The following is a 21,445-nucleotide window of genomic DNA, read 5'->3' as shown; positions in this document are numbered from 1 at the left end:
ATGCCGCAACTAAGACCCAGCGCAGCAAAGATAGATACTAGATAGATAAATAAATAAATAAGGCTCTGGCAAACAGCTACTGTGTTCAACAACTGGTCTAAGGTCATAGTAGTTTTATTTCCCAGGATTATAATAAGTTTCTTTTGTCTTGGGAAATAACCTGAGAGCATCATCAATGGATGACATTTTATCCCCACAAATAGCATGTGCCCTGTTCTGGCACAGAGACCCAGGAACTCTGCCTTCGTTCCTATTTTTTCATTTCACTCTCCTGACCAGTTCTCACTTTTTATTTTTTATTTATTTATTTTTTTTGCGGCACGCGGGCCTCTCACCGCTGTGGCCTCTCCCGTTGCGGAGCACAGGCTCCGGACGCGCAGGCGCAGCGGCCACGGCTCACGGGCCCAGCAGCTCCGCGGCACGTGGGATCCTCCCGGACCGGGGCACGAACCCACGTCCCCTGCGTCGGCAGGCGGACTCAACCGCTGCGCCACCAGGGAAGCCCTGTTAGCTTCTTAAACAGACCATCATTCAACTTGCAGGGTCATGTCGGTTCTCCTGTGATGACAGCGCCGCCCTCAGGGGCTGTCTGTGAAACGCGGGTTGCGTAGTGACCTGACTCTAGTTCTCAGGTCTGCTTTTAATAACTTATATGTCAGCTTTAACTGCTTATTCCCGCTAGAAGCAGCATCCTCCTGAGAGCCGTCTAATTTGTTGCTTTTTGAGAACCAGCCTAAGTGAAGTTGATTTAAAAAAATGTATTAAAAGTTGTTAAGATTAAGAACTTGAAAAACGATGGACCTGACTATATAAAAAATATACAAGACTTGTGGGCTTAAAGTATACATATTGGCTTCAGCTCAGGATGAAGGACCAGCTCACATGCTTAACCCCCTTCCTTCCCCAGATGCCACTAAAAAGTCAGTAAAGATGCTTAACAGAGAAGAAACTCATTAACGACTCTGAGACCAAGCGAGCTGACGAGCTTCTGGAAGAGGGAAAGGACAACGGGAAGCCAGAGTCCAGATGAGAACGAGGAAGAGGCTACATCCCACTCGTTCTTCCCACGGGGGCCCCAGGAGGCAATGAGGAGCAGTCCTGTGGACTCGTGACGGGGTCACGGACAGCACGGCCAGACCCCACTGCCAACCAGGCCTCCCTCTCAGACTCACCGCACTGCGACCGGTGGTGTGAGTGCCTCAGAGCCAAGCCCTTCTCGTCTTGGGGGGTGGGAGGTGGGCTGGGGCAGTGGGGGAGGTCAGGACTGCTGCTCCCTGCTCCCCATGCATAAACCCTTAAGTAGAGATGTCACGTGACAGATCCCACCCTGTACTGAGCTACTGTGCCTCTGTGCTGCTCCTTCCCACGCAGGGGAGAGAGGTCTACTGGAGGAAGATCCACCACCAACAGGACAGGAGAGACCCATCCCAGCCAAATAAATAAATTAATCAAAAACCAACAACTCCAGGGCCACCAAACAGAAGCAAGGGCTTCCCTGGTGGCACAGTGGTTAAGAATCCGCCTGCCGATGCAGAGACACGGGTTCGAGCCCCGGTCCGGGAAGATCCCACATGCCGCGGAGCAACTAAGCCCGTGCTCCACAACTACTGAGCCCTGCGCCACAACTACTGAAACCGGCGCGCCCAGAGCCCATGCTCCGCAACGAGAGAAGCCACTGCAACGAGAAGCCCACACACCAAAACAAAGACCCGATGCAGCCAAAGATAAATTAATTTTAAAAAATAAAAATAAATAAAAACAGGAGCAAAACCAAACCGTGCCTTGATGGACTCTTTCCCCCATCAACAGCCATCCTCTAGACAGAACTGACTCCCAGCAGCCTCTGCTTCTTCACCCCCGAGAAGCTCAGTGCCCACATCTGGCTCCTGCTCTTCATCACCCCAAAGCGTCTCCGATGACCCTGAAGCCAAGGGACCCTTCCCACCCTCTACCGGCTTCTTCCACGACCTGTTCTCAGGGTCGCCCCCCCTTCCACACCTGCCTGGGCCTGGCTCTTGGGGGGGGGGGGTCTCCTGCTGCTGCCGACTTCTGTGTCTTGGGGTTTGCCCTAGACACCCTCCCGGCTCTCACTCCTACATGACCACGTCAATCCCCACTAAGTCCTTCCTTCACTTTTAAGACTGAAAAAACATATGTAAATGGAAACAAAAATGGCCCCTCGCCCTACCGCCCAGATGGCATCTGTTTGTCAAAAACAAGGAGCAGAGGGCCTGTGTGTGCAGGACTGGAATATTCAGAAAGCCTCAGAAGCTAAAAGGCACGACCCCAGCAGGTGCTCAAGCCCGAGACCCTGGAGGCGTTTGTGAATCTTCCCCTGCGTTGCCGAGCCTCCCACATGCAAACCCCGGTCCCTGAACATGCAAGGGCTCTCCTGCATCCCTGCACCTCAGGGCCTGTGTGGTCAGCCCTGACCCTGGGCTCCCCGGGCTGGCACCTGCTCACCCTTCAAGTCTCCACTTACACAGCAACTCAGGAGGGCCGTTCCTCAACACTTGTCTAAAAAGGTCTGTCTCTGTTTTCATACACCTTAGACGCTTTGTTGCTGTTTGCTCCTTTTACGGTGCGTATTTCATGTCTATATCATGCGCCTCCTCCTGTGTCTGCTTGCTGATCTCCACGCGGGCCCACCTGCCGCCAGAGGCAGGGACCGGCTGCACCTTACACCCCAGCGTATCCCAGCACCAAGTTATTTGCAGTAAACATGCCAGGCATTGTGCTAAGTATTTTCTATAAGCTTTGTCTTAATTTTCACCTGCCAAGTAGGTATTGTTTCTTCCCACTGTGTATACGAGGAAAGTAAAGCTCAGAAAGGTTACGGAACGCGCCCAGCGTCACCCAGCCGGGAAGCAGCACGGCCAGGACCCACACCCAGCGCTGTGTCTGGCTCCAAAATCCACACTTGCGGGCTTCCCTGGTGTGGCGCAGTGGTTGAGAGTCCGCCTGCCGATGCAGGGGACACCGGTTCGTGTCCCGGTCTGGGAAGATCCCACATGCCGCGGAGCGGCTGGGCCCGTGAGCCATGGCCGCTGGGCCTGCACGTCTGGAGCCTGTGCTCCGCAACGGGAGAGACCACAACAGTGAGAGGCCCGCATACCGCAAAAAAAAAAAAAAAAAAAAAAAAAAAAATCCACACTTGCTTCTCCAGCTGCGCTCCCCCCGCGTACCGTCTGACTCTCCGAGTGGACGGCACGGCATCACCTTACCGTGTAGGCCACAGAAGCCAGTACACAGATGACGGCCCGGGCTCCAAGCTCTGTCACGCTCATCAATCCCGAAACGTTCAATAAGTGGAGTAAAGTGAACATTTTCCTTATGAAACTAGAACCTAGTGTAATTTAAGAGAAGCCAGGATTGCCCCCAGAAGCATAATCCAATGGCAGAATTCACTATCCGTGCCAACGAGAACCCATTCAGGAAGCATCCAAGAACTTCAGCAACCAAGATGGGATACAGGCTCGTTCCAGAAGCCCCCACTTCACCAGGGAAGAGAACACGGGGCTCAAGTAGAAAACCATGTGGTGCCGGGGGTGCAGGTCACCCTTCAGGGGGACGGGGCCACAGTGTGCGGGAAGGACAAAGGGCGGCGGGACTCCGTGAGAGGCGATGGGACTGTTAGCGCACTCCTGTGTCCACAGAGCCTTTCAGATCAAGAGTTACTACCCTCTGTCTCTGCTGTTGTCTCCGTTCCTTCACCAGCAGCGGATGGCTAGGGTGAAGGCCCGTGACCGAAACTGTCCTAGGTCGGAAGGGAACGGGGCAAGGCTGAGAGAGAGCAAAGCCAGTCACTCCGTAAATGCCCCGGGATCCTGGCCCAATGCCTGGCGGAAGTCGGCTGAACCACAGGACGGCCGCAGTCCTGAGACCCAGACCCGGACTCTCTCCTCCCGCTCCGCGACCTTGGCAGGTCGCTCCATGACCTTGGCAAACGTCCCCCTCAAAGCTACGAGATGAAAGGCAGTGGGGTAGCACAAAGCCTCACCCAACTTGAATAGGGTGCTTATGGTTGGAGGAGGAGTGAGACCTGTACTGAAATCTTCCGTGAGGGCCTGACGAAAGCAAGAGGAAGGAGAAGCAAACTTGGGTCTCCTGAAAAGCTCTGTAGACATGGTGATGGGTTAACCAGGCTGTTGACAGGTTTCCCCTGAACTGCTGACCCACCTGCGAGGAAGGTTCTGGCTTCAGAGGTCCACCACTCGATGCACACCATGACCACGCTGGGGACGGCCAGCTGGACGAAGGAGCCCCACTCCTGCAAACAGTCCCTGCTCCAACCTGGAGGTCAGGGAAGAACCCAGCATTTACTCTTCTACAGTCTGAGACCAACGATTCTATCTCACACGCGCGCCTCCACCAAAAGCTCGGAGACTGGGAGGAACCAGTGTTCACCGGAAAAACAATATATTGTAAAGAGGTCAGCAAGCCCAGAGTTTGAGATGGTGGGAGCAGAGCTAACAAAACGTAGTGAAACTGAAGTCTGAATATGCCCTATGACCCACACGTTTCACTCCCGTTATACACAGCAGAGAAACTTGTGCAGAGTCCCGTAAGAAACCACACGGGTGTCCCTGTGGCCAGTGTGCTTGTGGGATGATGGGGGCATCAAGGATACAATCACTAGGGAGCTAGAAAAGTAAAATACGATGGATGGATACTATAGGGAAAAGCGGGACGCTGGGCCCACACACACGGCAGTGTGATTAGATCTGAACGCCACTGTGCTCACAAGCAACTAAAGAAAAACTGCATAAACTACATCAAAGTTGAACATTTCTGGGCGCTAAAGGACACAATCAACAGAGTGAAAGGGCAACACACAGAAGATACTAGTAAATAGTCTATCTGAAAAGGATATCTGGATATCATAATATCCAGAGTATAGAAAGAATTCCTACAGTTCAACAGCAACAACAATTTAAAAATGGGCGGGGGCTTCCCTGGTGGCCCAGGGCACCGCAACGAAGAAGAGCCCCCGCTCACCGCAACTGGAGAAATTCCGCAACAGCAACGAAGACCCAACACAGCCAAAAATAAATAAATGTTTAAAAAGAAAATGGCCGGGCTTCCCTGGTGGCGCACTGGTTGGGAATCTGCCTGCTAATGCAGGGGACACGGGTTCAAGCCCTGGTCTGGGAAGATCCCACATGCCGCGGAGCAACTAAGCCCGTGCGCCACAACTACTGAGCCTGCGCTCTAGAGCCCGCGAGCCACAACTACTGAGCCTGTGCACTTACAGCCCATGCTGTGCAACAAGAGAAACCACCACAATGAGAAGCCCACGCACAGCAACGAAGAGTAGCCCCAGCTTGCCGCAGCTAGAGAAAGCCCGCGCGCAGCCACGAAGACCCAACGCAGCCAAAATAAATAAATAAATTTAAAAACAAACCAAAAAACACAACAAACAAACAAACAAAAATGGGCAAAGGACTTGAGCAGACATTTCTCCAAAGAGGATACACAAATAGCCAACTGGCACATTTTTTAAAAACACTCAACATCACTGATCATTAGGAAAATGCAAATATAAAAAACCCACAATAAGATATCATCTCACAGCCATCAGGCAGCTGCTTTAAAACAACAAATAGAAAATAACAAGTGTTGGTGAGGATGTGGATAAACCGGAATCCTCGTGCACTGTTGGTGGGAACGTAAAATGATGCAGCCGCTATGGGAAGACGGTATGGTGCTTCCTCAAAAAATTAAAAATAGAACTGCCATATGTTCCAGCAAAATCATTTCTGGATATATGTATGTATAAAAGAATTGAAAGCAGGATCTCAAAGAGATATTTGTATACCCACGTTCATAGCAGTATTATTCACAATAGCCAAAAGGTAGAAGCAACCCAAATGTCCATTCACAGATGAATAAATAAGCAAAGTGTGGTCTATACATACAATGGAATATTATCCAAACTTAATAAAGGAAGGAAATTCTGACACATGCTACAAAATGGATGAACCTTGAGGTCATTATGCTAACACATAAGACAAAAAGGCACAAAAGACAAAATACTGTATAATTTCACTTATGTGAGATTTTCAAGAGTAGTCAAACTCACAGAATCAGAAAGGAAGACAGTGGTAGCCAGGGGCTGGGGGAAGGGAGCATGGAGAATTGTTAAATGGACACTGACATATAGGGAGAAATTGACAATAATACAACAGTAGTAGTAACCCCCCACTTACATCAGTGGACAGAAAATCAATGTGGTCTTAAAAGGCACAATACGCTAGCTGGACTTAACGGATATCTACAGGACATTACAACCAAAAACAGCAGAATACACATTGTTTTCAAGTGCACATGGGACATTCTGCAGGATAGATCACATGCTGAGCCACAAAACAAGTCTCAACAAATGTAAGAGGACAGAAATTATATCAAGCGTTTTTTTCCAACCACAATAGTATGAAACTAGAAAACAACTTAGAAAAATGGGAAAAGAAGAACAGACACCACATGGAGACTGAAAAACATGCTACTAAAAAACCAGTGGGTCAATTAAGAAATCAAAGGGGAAATCAAAAACTAACTTGATACAAATGAAAATGGAAACACAACACTGCAGAAATCTATGGTGTACAGCACAAGCAGAAGGGAGCTTATAGCCATACAGGCCTTCCTCAAGAAACAAGAAAAATCGCGAATAAACAACCTAACCTCCCACCTAAAAGAATTAGAAAAAGAAACACAAAACCCAAAGTCAGCAGAAGAAAGGAAATAAAGATCAGAGAGAAAATAAATGAAAGAGAGATTAAAAAAAAAAACACAACAGGAAAGATCAATGAAACCCACAGCTGGTTTTTTGAAAAGATAAACAAAACTGATAAACCTTTAGCCAGGCTCACCAAGAAGAAAAGAGAGAGGACTCAAATAAACAAAATAAGATATTTGCAAACCATATATATGATAAGGGATTAATATCCAAAATATACAAAGAACTCATACAACGCAACATCAAAAAACAAACAATCCTGGGACTTCCCTGGTGGCGCAGTAGTTAAGAATTCACCTGCCAACGCAGGGGACATGGGTTCGAGCCCCAGTCCGGGAAGATCCCACATGCCACGGAGCAACTAAGCCTGTGAGCCACAACTACTGAACCTGTGCTCCGGACCCCGCGAGCCACAACTGCTGAGAGCGCGTGCCACAACTACTGAAGCCCGCATGCCTAGAGCCTGTGCTCCGCAACAAGAAGCCCACGCACCACAACGAAGAGCAGCCCCCGCTCACTGCAACTAGAGAAAGCCCATGCGCAGCCATGAAGACCCAACACAGCCAAAAAATAATAATAATTTTTTAAAATTAAAAAAAATCCGATTAAAAAATAGGCAGAAGACTTGAATAGACATTTTTCCAAAGACATACAGATGGCCAACAGGCACATGAAAAGCTGCTCAACATCGCTAATCATCAAGAGAAATGAAGATTAAAACTGCAATGAGATACCACCTCACACAGGTCAGAATGGCCACCATCAAAAAAGACCACAGGGCTTCCCTGGTGGCGCAGTGGTTGAGATTCCGCCTGCCGATGCAGGGAACACGGGTTCGTGCCCCGGTCCGGGAAGATCCCACGTGCCGCGGAGCAGCTGGGCCCGTGAGCCATGGCCGCTGAGCCTGCGCGTCCGGAGCCTGTGCTCCACAACGGGAGAGGCCACAACAGTGAGGCCCGCATACCACAAAAAAAAAAAAAAAAGACCACAAATAACAAATGCTGGAGAGGGTGTGGAGAAAGGGAACCCTCTTGCACTGTTGGTGAAAATGTAAGCTGGTTCAGACACTATGGAGAACAGTATGGAGGTTCCTCAAAATACTGAAAATAGGGCTTCCCTGGTGGGGCAGTGGTTGAGAGTCCGCCTGCCGATGCAGGGGACACGGGTTCGCACCCCGGTCTGGGAAGATCCCACGTGCCGCAGAGCGGCTGGGCCTGTGAGCCATGGCCGCTGCGCCTGCGCGTCCGGAGCCTGTGCTCCGCAACAGGAGAGGCCACAACAGTGAGACGCCCGCATACTGCAAAAAAAAAAAAAAAATACTGAAAACAGAACTACCATATGATCCAGCAATCCTACTCCTGGGTATATATCCAAAAAATAAGGAAAAGACTAATACAAAAGACATATGCACCCCAATGTTCAAAGCAGCACTATTCACAATAGCCAAGACATGGAAACAAATGTCCATTGACAGAGGAGTGGATAAAGAAGGTGTGGTACGCATATACAATGGAATATTACTTGGCCATAAAAAAATTAAATAATGCCACTGGCAGCAACATGGATGGACCTGGAGGGTGTTATGCTAATGAAATAAGTGAGACAGAGAAAGACAAATACTGTATGATATCACTTATATGTCTAAAAAATAAACTAGTGAATATAATGAAACAGAAATAGACTTACAGATACAGAGAACAAACTAGGGGTTATCAGTAGGGAGAGAGAAGGGGAAGGGGCAAAATAAAGCTAGGGGATTAAGGGTACAAACTATTGTGTATAAAATAAATAAGCTACCAGGATATATTGAACAGCACAGGGAATATAGCCAATATTTTATAATAACTATAAAAGGAGTATAATCTATAAAATTTTTCTATCACTATATTTTACACCTGAAACTAATATCAAAAATTCACTATACCTAAATTTTAAACAGTAATAAAAAGAATTTTACTTGTTTCTTTCCATCAAGACTGGAAAGGAAGGGCTTCCCTGGTGGTGCAGTGGTCAAGAATACGCCTGCCAATGCAGGGGACACGGGTTCGATCCCTGGTCCGGGAAGATCCCACATGCCGCGGAGCAACTAAGCCCGTGCGCCACAACTACTAAGCCTGCGCTCTAGAGCCCGTGAGCCACAACTGCCAAGCCCGCGTGCTGCAACTACTGAAGCCTGCGTGCCTAGATCCCATGCTCTGCAACGAGAAGCCACGCAATGAGAAAGAAGCCTGCACACTGCAACGAAGAGTAACCCCTGCACAGCAACAAAAACCCAATGCAGCCAAAAATAAATTTTAAAAGAACACACACACACAAAAGAATTCTTTTTTTAAAAAAAGACTGGAAAGGAGCAAGTAAAATTCTCTCTTCACACATGACTCCATTCTATACCTACCCAAAGAATCCACAAGAAAGCTCGTAGAAAGAACAGATCACTTCAGCAAAGTGTCAGGTACAAGATCAACAGAAAGGGACAGAAAGTAGATTCGAGGTTACCCAGGGCTGGGCAGAGGGTAAATGGGAAGTTATTGCTTAATGGGTAGAGTTTCCGTTTGGAGAGAGAAAAATGTTTTAGAAATGGATGGTGGTGGCGGTTGCATTAACACTGTGAATGTACTGAAGGGTACTAAATTGTACATTTAAAAACGGTTAAAATGTCCAATTTTACAGTACATATATTTTACCACAATTCAAAAAATGGAAAACAAAAACAGTCTGTTTTACTAAATTTACAAATGGATGTTATGATACTTAAGGGAATTTAGCTAAGTTGAAAGTGGTGCTGATTGTTTAAGAGTTCCATCTGTTCATGTGGTTTGATAAGACATTAATCAAACCTCACTTTAACAGAGTGATTTGCAAGAAACAGCTAGGATTTTGTATTTGCAATTTTAACTCCTTTAATATTAATTCTTACAAACCAGTAGGTTTCTATGAACAAAAGCTGCCTTTATAGATGTAAAAAAAAAAAAAAAATTCTCACGTTGAACCTGTAACTTTTATATTTTCAGTAACAAATATTTTATAGAATTTTAAAATTTCCCAAAAGATAAAAACAAAAAAACTCTGAGAAAAAAAAAATTCAGAGACCAGAATCACATCTTTCTGAACAGTAAATAGCATAAGAAATCAATGTCCTCATTACCTCCCCAGGTGTTGACGTGGATTTTTTTCCACCACACGTACAGGAAGAGGAAAGCAGACAGGAAGGACTGGGAGGTGGTGTTCGCCCAGGCAGATCCTCTGCAGGAGAAAGAGCCATCATCACCCGGGAGTACGTTCCCCCCAAATAATAAGTTTTGGCTCTCTCAGTTGTTAGATGAGCCCATAGCTCCTGGACTATCTTCTTTTTAAACACCGGATCCACTTATAATAGACTTGTTTTCTTTTCATCAAGATTGAATTTTTGTGGAAGAACCCAATGCTACTAGAAAAGCAAAAGGACATAAAGACTTATCACCCCTCCTTGCTCTGATAGCCTTAAATAAACCATCAAATGAATTCTTAAACATACGTAGTTCAAAGGCTATGGCAGGGACTTCCCCGGTGGTCCAGTGGGTAAGACTCCACGCTCCCAATGCCGGGGGCCTGGGTTCGATCCCTGCTCGGGGAACTAGATCCCACACGCATGCCGCAACTAAGACCCAGCGCAGCAAAGATAGATAATAGATAGATAAATAAATAAATAAATAAGGCTCTGGCAAACAGCTACTGTGTTCAACAACTGGTCTAAGGTCATAGTAGTTTTATTTCCCAGGATTATAATAAGTTTCTTTTGTCTTGAGAAATAACCTGAGAGCATCATCAATGGATGACATTTTATCCCCACAAATAGCATGTGCCCTGTTCTGGCACAGAGACCCAGGAACTCAGCCTTCGTTCCTATTTTTTCATTTCACTCTCCTGACCAGTTCTCACTTTTTATTTTTTATTTTTTATTTTTTTTGCGGTACGCGGGCCTCTCACCGCTGTGGCCTCTCCCGTTGCGGAGCACAGGCTCCGGACGCGCACGCGCAGCGGCCACGGCTCACGGGCCCAGCCGCTCTGCGGCACGTGGGATCTTCCCAGACCGGGGCACGAACCCGTGTCCCCTGCATCGGCAGGCGGACCCTCAACCACTGCGCCACCAGGGAAGCCCCCATTTTATCATTTCTTAATCTACTGCTGTGTTTTTCTCCTCTTACCCACCTATTCCCAAACTGCCCTCTGTGTATCTGTTTAAAAAAACCTTCTAGAGAAAGGAAGTGGGTGGGAGAGGAAAAAAAAAAAAAAAGCCTCCTAAAAGACAGTCTCTGAGGTTGACCTTCAGAGAAGCCCGCTGAGATGCTAAAGTGGGTCAGTGTCACCGCTTCTCAAACTTGGCCCCTGACTCTTCGCTCCCCCGCGGCCAAAGCCTCTTTCGGTTTTCTGGAAGGTGTTACAAATGTTTTTTCATTGACTGGTCTGTGTTCCAACTCTGCACAATCCTTCAAGTAACGGCTTTTGTATATATTTTTTACTGCAGCCGACAGTAAGAATTAAATTTCCGTCACTATCCAGTACCCACATGCCATAGAAGCAAACGTCTCATGAAAAACACCCCCAGGCCACGCTCTCTTTCCGATTCTATTTCATTCATAATATATTTAATTTTTCAAAGTGCTGGTCATGACCCACGAAACCAGTTTTCATTTATAAAGAAACACACTGCCCTAGGTTGGGACTCCACACTTTCACCGCAGCGGCCCAGGTTCAGTCCCTGGTGGGGGAGCTAAGATCCCGCAAGCTGTGCAGCACAGCCGAGAAGAAGAAAGAACACGCTGCCCTAAAGCACCTCAAAACTGCAGGGGCCCGGTCCACAAGCGCTGGTGAGATCGCGCCAGCCTCACGGAGGAAGCAGGCTCTGGGGGCCTCGAGTGAGGGGGGGGCGGCACGTGGCAGCCGCCCAGGGAGGTCTTACTCTGCGTGACCCCCGCCTGCTCGAGCTTCTTCGAGACGGAATCGGACTCCATTCCTTACAATCCAGGGACGACGGGAAAATCCGTACAGGCCTCTGCCCACCTCCTGCCTTTGCAGGGGTCACCCCTCCCCATCTGCCCAGGCCCGGGGTCACCCTCCTCCGGGCGGGTTTCAGCTCCCTGCTGTCCCCAGACTAAGCCCCAACATTCCTCCCTCCCGGGTTCCAGGGCACCCGCCGCCCACGGACACAGCTTGGCATTCCCCACCGGGCTGCCCCCTCCCCTGCCTCCCAGCCGGCACCCAGCGGGCACCCAGCGGGCACCCAGAACACGGGGAATGGAGAGGTCGCTACTCACGCCACTCCGAAGTCCAGGGCACAGCGCAGGAGAGCATTCGTGCCCACGTTGCGGGCGTTCGCTGCAATGCCGGTAACCGCTTGAGGCACGATGATGCCCTGGGAGCCCCAAGCAAACGCGGCAACGTGAGCACTTTCAACAGCCCATCATCTGGGCGGTGGAATCGAGCGGGAAACACCTACAGTGGCCGCCGTGCCCCGGTTCCCAGCAGAGCTCCTAAAACCCCTGCCCTTCCCTCAGTGCTAAGAGCACCAAAAGCATCTTTTTTTTCACGGTACGCGGGCCTCTCACCGCTGTGGTCTCTCCCGTTGCGGAGCACAGGCTCCGGACGCGCAGGCGCAGCGGCCACGGCTCACGGGCCCAGCCGCTCCACGGCACGTGGGATCCTCCCGGACCAGGGCACGAACCCGCGTCCCCCGCATCGGCAGGCGGACTCTCCACCACTGCGCCACCGGGGAAGCCCCAAGAGCATCTCTTATTCTAATATTTGGTCTTTGACACCGCCTCTGACAAGAGCTCCTGAAAGCCTTATGAACCCCTTAGTTCTAAGAGTACCAAGAGTATCTTTTGTTCTAGTGACGCGACCCGGGATGGGCTCCGGTCACCACGATTTTCAGGCTCCCCCGCCCCACTCTCGAGAGGGGGCCCGGTCTGGAAACGGAGCTAATGAACGATCACGCCCTTGTGAGGACGCCTCCGTAAAGTCCCAACAGCGCGGGCTTCGGGGAGCTTCCGGGGGGGTGAAAGCCGGCACGAGCCCCTCCCCTCCCCATGCCCTGCCCCACCCGGGCGTCCGCCTGCGTCCTTCACCACGTCGTTTTCTCATAAGCCGGTGAACAGGAAGAGAACAGTGCTCCCGAGTTCTGGAAGGAGTTCTAGTCAATTAATCGAACGCGAGAGGAGGTCGTGGGAACCTCTGATTTACAGCCAACTGGCCAGCACAGGGGACCACCTGGACTTGCAGTGAGCGTCTGGGGGGGTCAGGGGAGCAGGCTCGTGGGGCTGAGGCCTTAACCCGTGGGATCTGACGCCCTCTCCAGGCACACGGTGTCAGAGTGAAATCGCACGACACCCGGTGCCCTGGGTTGCCTGGTGTGGGGAGAAAACCCCACGTCTGACGTCACTTCTGAGCGTGGTGGTCATGGAAGAGCGGAGGGCAGACGCAGGAGCAAGACTGACGTTTCCCCGAACAGGTGATGAAATGAACGTTCAGGTTAAACAGGCGGCAACTTTAAATGACAGCAAAGTAACCCAAGAGCAACAGCAGCAGCAGTCGGGACCACGCGGCGTCTCCCGCACCGGCGCCGCCTGAGCCAGGCCAGCCGGTGGGTAGCTGCCTCTGCGCGACGACAGCATCACGGGCCCCAGCATCCCAGAGAGAGGAGAGAGGGGACAGCCGCGCCAAGAGCCAGCCGGGCCCCGGCGTGAGGTCTGTAAGGAAAGACCGCCTGTGAGGCGCCAGGACCGAGGCTGGGGGCACACGAGGTCACCGCAGCCAGGGTGCTCGGCGACGCCCGGGGCGGAGCAGGGCTGCCGCGAACACTCATCCCCTTATTCTTACTTTACTCGCTTCGTTTGTATCTGCTGCCCACGCAACACCGGTACTTTCTTTAAGTAAGACTTGTGCATTTTCCCCCTGCATTTCAATGTCTGACCACTGTCAAAGCGCAGTGGCTTCGTGGACGAACGGTGACACGCAGGCGCTGGGGGCTCAGTTCAGTGGGCCGGAGCGCCTCTCAGCTCTGCCCTGTGCTGCACGATGCCCTGGGGGGCCCTGCACACGGCTGCGGCGGAGGCCGTGGGACACTGGGTCCTCCTCCCCTACAACAGGCGCCAGGGTCAGTCTGAGGCCACTGCAAAGCCAGAAACCAGGTGGCCTAGAGGAGGTGACGGGGCCGGGCATCTCTCTAGGGCGGCGCACATCCATCCACAAGACTCCACCCGGACAGAGCTTGGGTAGAACCTCAGAAAAACGTGTCCATTACTTTTATGGAAAATTCCCTAAGATATTTACTGGGGAGTTGGGGTGGGCGGGCGGCGGCCCGGCTGGCAGCGTGGCACTCTGGCCAGTCCCGCGGGGCCAGAAAGTGGGCTGTGGACACGCAGGTGGTGACAGTGCTCGGCCCGGAGCTGGGACCAGAGCCCGCTACCCTGGGGGCCTCAGCGCAACCAGGCCTCTGCCGGAGCCTTCGCGCCCTCGCTCGAGTGCACCTCCGTCTAAGCACAGCCAGGGCCGGGGCGCAGAGCAAGGAAGCGGGGGGCTAAGGATGGGCGGGATGGACGCGCGACGGCGGGGCTGCAGGCGCCGCCCGGATGGAGACGGTGCAGCCCGGTGGGGGACGGGTCCCAGGTGGCCCCCAATACGAGCAGCCACACGTTTGGTTCGGTCTGGCTCCCGAGTCTCACCGAGCCTGGGGGAAGGGGCGGCGTGAGCTGGGATGGCCCAGGGTCCAGAGCCTCGGACCCCCCGCCCATTCCACCTTGCAGCCCGCCTTCCACCGTAACCCTCAGGCCTAGCCCAGCACTGGGCTGTCGTGTTGGAAAGAGAAATACTCGAAGCAGATCCTTAAGGCAAATCTAGCTCTGAATCCCAGCTCAGAACCTACCCTTTGCAGCCCTAACTCTCCTCTTCTGTGAAGCTGGGTAAAAGAAGTAACCTCAACTACTATATCCAGAGTTTTTTCACAAGGTAAAAAAATTTCTAACTGGGCCTGGCTTTCATAAATAGAGTTTTCTTGAAATGAGTCTATTGTCTCCCTAGCAATTTGTTACAATTTAACAGCTGATTCAAAGCAAAAGTCTGGCCACCCAGTGCCCGGGAACACAGGCACAGACCCCCTTATCTAAGACCTTATCCACACAAATGCCTGACTTTGGAACATACCCACCTTCCCACATGCCCTTTTCAAGCCTGTCTGTATAATTTTAGGTTTGTATTTACTGTATTATTTTTTTTTCTTGTTAGTCACACACCAAATCTTTGTTTTTATTGAAATATAGTTGATTTACAATGTTGTGTTGGTTTCAGGTGTACAGCAAAGTGATTCCGTTTTATATGTGTATATGTGTCTATTCTTTTTTTTTTTTTTTTTTTAAAGGAGCTGTAAGCTCCTTTAACAAGTCTTGGGCATGATTTTTTGGATCTGACACCAAAATCAAAGGCAAGAAAAGCAAAAATAAATGGGACTACATGAAACTAAAAAGCTTCTGCACAGCAAAGGAAACCATCAACAAAATGAAAAGGCAACCTACCAAACGGGTTCCTGCCGCCAGCCACGGCGGGTCCTCAAAGTGCAGCAACAATTGACGAGAGGGGGTAGGGAACTGAACGCACCAAGGTATGGGATCAGAGGGGCACAAGCAACTGGCGGTGGTTGCAAGGCAAGTTTAATAACAAAGCGTAGCCGTATCTATACCCCTAAAGCAGGGAATTTGCTTCGTCACGCCTTATCGGCATCAGCTGGTTGATTGGCTTCTCGGCTTAGTCACCACCTTATCTGCATTATCTGCATCAGCGAATCTATCGCTTGTTCCACAAAGGCACCAAGTTCCCCTCCAGGATTGCATTTCCTAGCTTTAGGGAACAACCAGGGACTCCCAGTAACTGAGCAGGCCCCTGGAGCGATTTGGCCAAAGGCCATCTCCTTTTTTATGTTCATACCATAAAGTCCAGGATGCATACCAAGGAGAGTACAGTCGGGCCCTGAGGCTTATGAGGGTCTTAATGGTGCCTTCCTCAGAGGGCAATGCTCGCCACATTCACCCAATAATAGACCTGTAAATAAAATGTCTGATTCCACATACCAAGGTGGTCTCAACCATAAGGAAAACTTCTGTGGCCCCGCCATGGTCTTAGGGCTCTACCCACCTGGGTGGGAACAGGAGGGTCATTTTCCCATCTGCCATTACCAGCAGGAGAAGCTTTTCACCTTCTTTGAAAGCATGGATGAAACGCAGGAGAGAGGCAGCTTTCCACTACATGACCAACAAAAAGGCAGGGACTTCAAATGGGGTGTAATTTCAATCCATGGTGGAAGGGAGACACTTTATTACACGGCTGAAATAGCACCACCTTAATGAACTGTGTAATTCAAACTAACAGCAGTCAACCTAGTTCTAGATATGTTATCTGGTTTAGCTTCATAATAGAGAGGGGGGAAAAAATGCAGTTCTTTTAGTTCTACCAGCAGAGTTCGCCTCATTGCTACGAATTATTTGCAATACCTGGTCCCCAGACCAATTAGAGGTCAGTCGCCATGGGATGGTTTGAGAGTACGGAGAACACCTTTTCTAAGTAGTTGACACAATCTCCTTCCAAATCTAACGATAGGGTAATGGAACCCCCGGGTCAAGCTCAGACCCTGTGAAGGTGCAGGTGTCAGACATCACACAATTCAAATTCCAGGCTCTTCCAAGTCGTCAGCCCCCCCCCCCAAAAAAAGAAAAGAATGTAAAAACCTACCGAGACAGCAAGCGTAACCGCATCCAGCTCGACCTTGCCCAGGTGTCCGCAGAATACGGAGCTGACGAGGCTGATGAGAAAGGTCAGCAGCTGCGCGAGGAACTGGGGTGGGGGGGGGAGGAAAGCGGAGGACAGCGCGTTACACCTACGCTCCCGCCCGAGACGGCGCGGGACGGCACTGGTCCACCGGCCACACCGCGGGGAGAGGGACCACGGGATGAGGGACCGCGGGGAGGACGAGGGGGACCGCGGGGAGAGGGACCGCGCGGAGGGCGGCGCGGGGCCGCGCACTCACCACTGGGCCCGCGAGCGCCGCCAGCTCCTCCGTCTCGCGCCCCACGTCGGGCGGCAGCGCGCCCCGCAGAGGCCGCAGGCATTCGCGCCAGCCGGGCGTCCCAGGCCGCTGGGCGCCGCCGCGGGCGGACGAGGGGCTCTCGGCGGCGGGCGGCGCGGGGGCGGCGGGGCTCTCCATGCAGTCGCGAGAGAGGCTCGGCGGCGGGCGGGCGCGCCCGCTCCGGGAGTGCGCGGGAGGCGGCAGCAGCGGTGCGCCTGATAGGGTGGGGGCTGGGTGGGCGGGGCGGCGGGCGGTGGCGGGATTGGCGGTGGGGAGGCCCCGCCCCGCCCGCCCCCTACCGCCCCCTACCGCCCCCTACCGCCGCCGCCCTCGGCCCCCGCCTTCCGTGGCCCACGGGACTCGGGGGAGGGGCGGCCTTGATGGGGGGCGCGGAAGGGGCAGGTGGGAACAGTGCAAGGGGGCCGAGTTTGCCTTCGCTGGTTTCCGGGTGATGTCTCCCCCCAGGCTGGGCCAAAGAATTTACCCCCCGCGGGGCTGAGCGCCCTGCCGCCCGCAATTTGCAGCGGGTAGGACGAGCCCCCGTGCCCGGTGGGAAGGTGACAAAGAACTCGGGGTGGACCCTCCACTTAACTGACCCAAGAGGAATGAAGCGCTGAGGGTGGAGATGCCTTAAGGGAGTACCTCCACCTCCCCGCGCCGAAATCCGCCCTGGGGTGTTTTTCACTCGAAGGAGCTAACTTTTCTCATTTTTTCCATTATCTGTTCTCCACGCCTAGCGGTTTGTATCCACCCCAGAACGCGGCGTGCTTAGTAGGTAGTAAGGCTTGCCAAGCTAACAGCGTGGAGCTAGCCCGGCGAGGCGGCATCCAAGAATGACCCCTTAATCCAAGGCCGCGGTTGACTCGCCCTCCCGCCCGCTAAGAGGAGTTAGCAATGATTGGATTTTCACAGCTCCAAAGACTTTCCCAATAATTGCCAAGGCCAAGGAGAAGAGCGCATTCATTAAAACCTCATCTTTTTGAGATGGGGCCGCGCAAAACCTTCTGGATATACCGCGTCTCTGCCACTAAACGCCGGCACCTTTTTAAAGACGAGGACGGGCCCAAACAAGACGAATAGGGCCTGCCCAGGACCCCCTCCTCCCCTCTCCTAGAACACTCTTTTCATTTTTGCTGCCTTCCAACTTTACCAACCCTTCCTTCTATCAAAATAGGAAAGGGTCTGATTTTTTCCCTCCAGCTTGCCTGGATTAGCTCCTCGAAGCCTGTATTTCTCCCTGTGGGATGCCCACCACTGAAAACCGAAGTGCTGGCCCTTCACCCCACCCTGTGCCTGCCGTCATGTCAACCCAAACCCGTGTGCAGACAGGCCCTTGACAGGAAGCATGCTAATCGATGCCACCTGACTCCTCTCTTCTTGGTGATCTGTCTTCTCCCCTTTTAAGTTTCTTAAGCATGTCTACTACCCTTGGTACCAAATGAATATTAACAATGTCGTTTCCCGCTGAGTAATAATCTAAGGGAAGATATATTGTAAAATGTATTTTAAATCATTCACACAGTAAGAATCCTTAAGTCCTTGGTATGGGTTTGTGTCTTAAAAAAAGAAACAGTAATCAGAATATACAAAGCCATACGTCGAAGCATCCAGTACAGTGTGGTCTTCGGCTGAAATGGTGGTGGATGTAATCTTCCAGACGTTGTTTTGGACTAGCATGTACTTTACCTCCTTCCTTTTCTTCATCAGAAAATATATCTTGGAACTCTCAGTTCTTGACCTCCATGGGCACAGCTGAAAAAACGTTAACTGAAAGCAAACTGCCACCTTTAGGCCAATGAATTTTTGTTCTCTCTCTCTCTCTCTCTCTCCCTCTCCCTCTCTCTCTCTCTCTCTCCCTCTCTCTCTCTCTGTCTCGCCACATCACTGAATTCTGACATAGACTCTCACTAAAATCCCCACCAGCAAGATGACAATGGCCCCAAAGAGCAGAAACCGTCCTCACAGCACCAGCTTGTCTCCCAGACAGTTTCCACGCGGCCCTTGGATGAACCTCAAGACACTCTTCCTGCCGTGTCTGCTGATCTGACTGAATCTCCTCTTTTTTTTCAACATCTCTTATCCACATTCCTCCATGGTTTTCAGGGCCCGCTGGAGATGAAAAGGACCTCAGGGCCTTAAAAGGGTGTTTTCCTTCTGTATAAAAGGAGAGGCACGTATGCACTACTAGCTGGGAGAACGGTGATTCAAGAAGCAGTTGCTACCGTGGAGAATAAAGGAAATCCTGTGTCGGGTTCTGTCCACTCACCCACAGACACGGACTGGATCCCGCTGCAGTCAGCTGGGGTCCCGCCCCACCCAGTAACGCAACAAATAAGGTAGCTCTTTAGCTTAAGAGGCTTGGGGAAATGTTCAAGGGGCCAGCACTCATCGAATTAGCATCTCAAACAGAGAATAAGGCTAGTGGAGGAGAAAGATGACCTAAGAGATGATTCAAGGCCGTTCACAGCACTGGGGAGAGATGCGAGTTTTCCCATCAGAGGGCCTGCTAAGTACCAGGCAGGCTAGTGACCCAGACCTAGATTTAGTCTCAGGATGCCTCGGGAGAGTAAAAATAAGGAAAATACCCTAAAAGCTTGCATCAGTACTGAATTGATCACCTGCAGCTTTTAATGATCTGTGGCAGTGTGTCCGTGTCTGCAATTAAAGCAAACAAACTTCGGGGACTTCCCCGGGGGCGCAGTGGTTGGGAACCCGCCTGTCAATGCAGGGGACACGGGTTCGAGCCCTGGCCCAGGAAGATATCACATGCGGCGGAGCAACTAAGCCCGTGCGCCACAACTACTGAGCCTGCGCTCTGGAGCCTGTGCGCCACAACTACTGAGCCCACGCGCCACAACTACTGAAGCCCATGCGCCTAGATCCCGTGCTCCACAACAAGAGAAGCCACTGCAATGAGAAGCCCACGCACCGCAACGAAGAGTAGCCCCCGCTCGCCGCAACTAGAGAAAGCCCGCGCGCAGCAACGAAGACCCAACACAGCCAAAAATAAAAACTAAAAGAAAAAGCCAACAGACTTCAACTGTTTACCTAAAATTGGGTGTTCCTTATCATTTGTTTCTGAGACATTATTGCCCTATTTACGTGGGAGCTCAGCGCAGCAAATCTAGTTGTGAACACCTAGACAGGCCCGTCCCAAGAGCAGGGGCAGCTGTGTCATACCTGGGCAAAGTGGGTCCTGGGAGAGAGCAGCAGCCCTGTCCTGGGCCACGTTTCGTTTCAAATTGGCGCGCGTACCTGAGCCCAGAAAACGAGGCGAAGTCAATCCACAGGCTTCACCACGGTGCTAATCAAACACTTGCTCAATTCCCCGGCGGAGCCATTTTCTTTAACTGGCGTGTAACGTGGGAGCCTCTCTAGTTCACAAGCACAGGGTCATCTTTTGTAACGACTGACACGGGGTCAGTGGGTGGAGAAGGTTGGATGGAAAAAAGACGAGGGCAAGTTGGGGGCCGGGATCCTGTAGAATTCTCCCTTCCTCGTCCTTCACCTCTTTTCTCCATCACCTATTTAACACCCTACACTGACCCTAGGAAGTTTACAGACACAGATGCCCACAGGTATCTTAATGAAACACTGGGAGATCATAAAAACAGGATAAATATCAGGATAAATTTGATGGCATTCCACCTTTCTCTCCAGAGAGATAACGACGTGACACCAACTATAAGGAAAACTCAGAGAATCATTATTAAGAGGAGAGAACCATTCAATTTTGGCATCCCACATGGGTCCTCTAATAGACTAGCAGCTACTCAGGATATGACTTTTATTCACCACCCTCCTGAATTAGGTGACATGGATACCTGCAAATGGCACATATCAGCACCTTTTCAAGCTGGTGTTTCTAGCTTAATAAATGGGTGTAAATAATTTTATGGTGGGAAACAACTCTCCTTCAATGTGCATAATGATAAAATGAATTATTTTAAATATTCTTTTGTTTCCATGATTACCTGACCTAAATCAGACAAACCTTTAACTTCTCATCTTTCTGACACATTTTTGTTGTCAGAAGCTGGTGTTGGCATACATTTCCTCTAACGTGAACTGGCATTGTTCATGTGTGATACAACATTAAGGAATTTGGTAATTTTGGTTTTCAAGAAAATGACATTAAATGCAATCATTTTATTTATCACAAAAAAATAAAGTTTTTGTGCAACTTGCTTTGTTTTCAGAGAAAAAAATTATTTTATTTAGTAATTCGTTTTCTGCTGTTGTTTCTAATTTACGAGAATTTTTAAAGAAAATAAATACAATAGTGCTGCATACATTTGATATTCTATTAAAATTTTAAAAATCATGTCAATTTTTTGTTTCACGCACAGCTCACGTACTCAAACCTGATGGTAATAACGTACAGAAACTTCACTGACAATACGCAATTAAAAATTATTCAAAATGGCATAGCGAATCATTTTTGAGAATCACCGTCACCATGTTTTCTAGTAACCCTCGTAAGATTAGCTCCTGTAACCAGATCATTTTGTGTCTATCTTTCCGTGTTCCTTTCTCTTCTGAAGGCAAAGGGGAATTGAACAACTGTGGGGGAAGAGTGGATCCTGGGGGTTTTACTCTTTTTGCAAGAACCTAGA

The 21,445-nt window shown here is 50.5% G+C and overlaps 2 long non-coding RNA genes across 3 annotated transcripts in view; one reads left to right on the top strand and one right to left on the bottom strand.

Annotated features, from left to right (window-relative positions):
- LOC136793187 (uncharacterized) overlaps window positions 1-7,672 on the top strand; it is a 62,227-nt gene extending 54,555 nt beyond the window's left edge. For both annotated transcript variants that reach the window (XR_010838145.1, XR_010838144.1), the window contains 2 exons: window positions 908-2,935; window positions 3,167-7,672. This is a non-coding gene — a long non-coding RNA (uncharacterized lncRNA). The remainder of the gene's footprint in view (window positions 1-907; window positions 2,936-3,166) is intronic.
- A 2,217-nt stretch (window positions 7,673-9,889) lies between these two features.
- LOC131746792 (uncharacterized) overlaps window positions 9,890-21,445 on the bottom strand; it is a 41,197-nt gene continuing 29,641 nt past the window's right edge. The window contains exons 3-4 of the long non-coding RNA XR_010838148.1: window positions 16,496-16,597; window positions 9,890-9,982 (exon numbers count right to left, since the gene is read on the bottom strand). This is a non-coding gene — a long non-coding RNA (uncharacterized lncRNA). The remainder of the gene's footprint in view (window positions 9,983-16,495; window positions 16,598-21,445) is intronic.

The sequence above is a fragment of the Kogia breviceps genome, chromosome 19 (genome assembly GCF_026419965.1).
Source record: "Kogia breviceps isolate mKogBre1 chromosome 19, mKogBre1 haplotype 1, whole genome shotgun sequence".
NCBI lineage: Eukaryota > Metazoa > Chordata > Mammalia > Artiodactyla > Physeteridae > Kogia > Kogia breviceps.
This window is presented reverse-complemented; position numbering and strand designations above follow the sequence as displayed.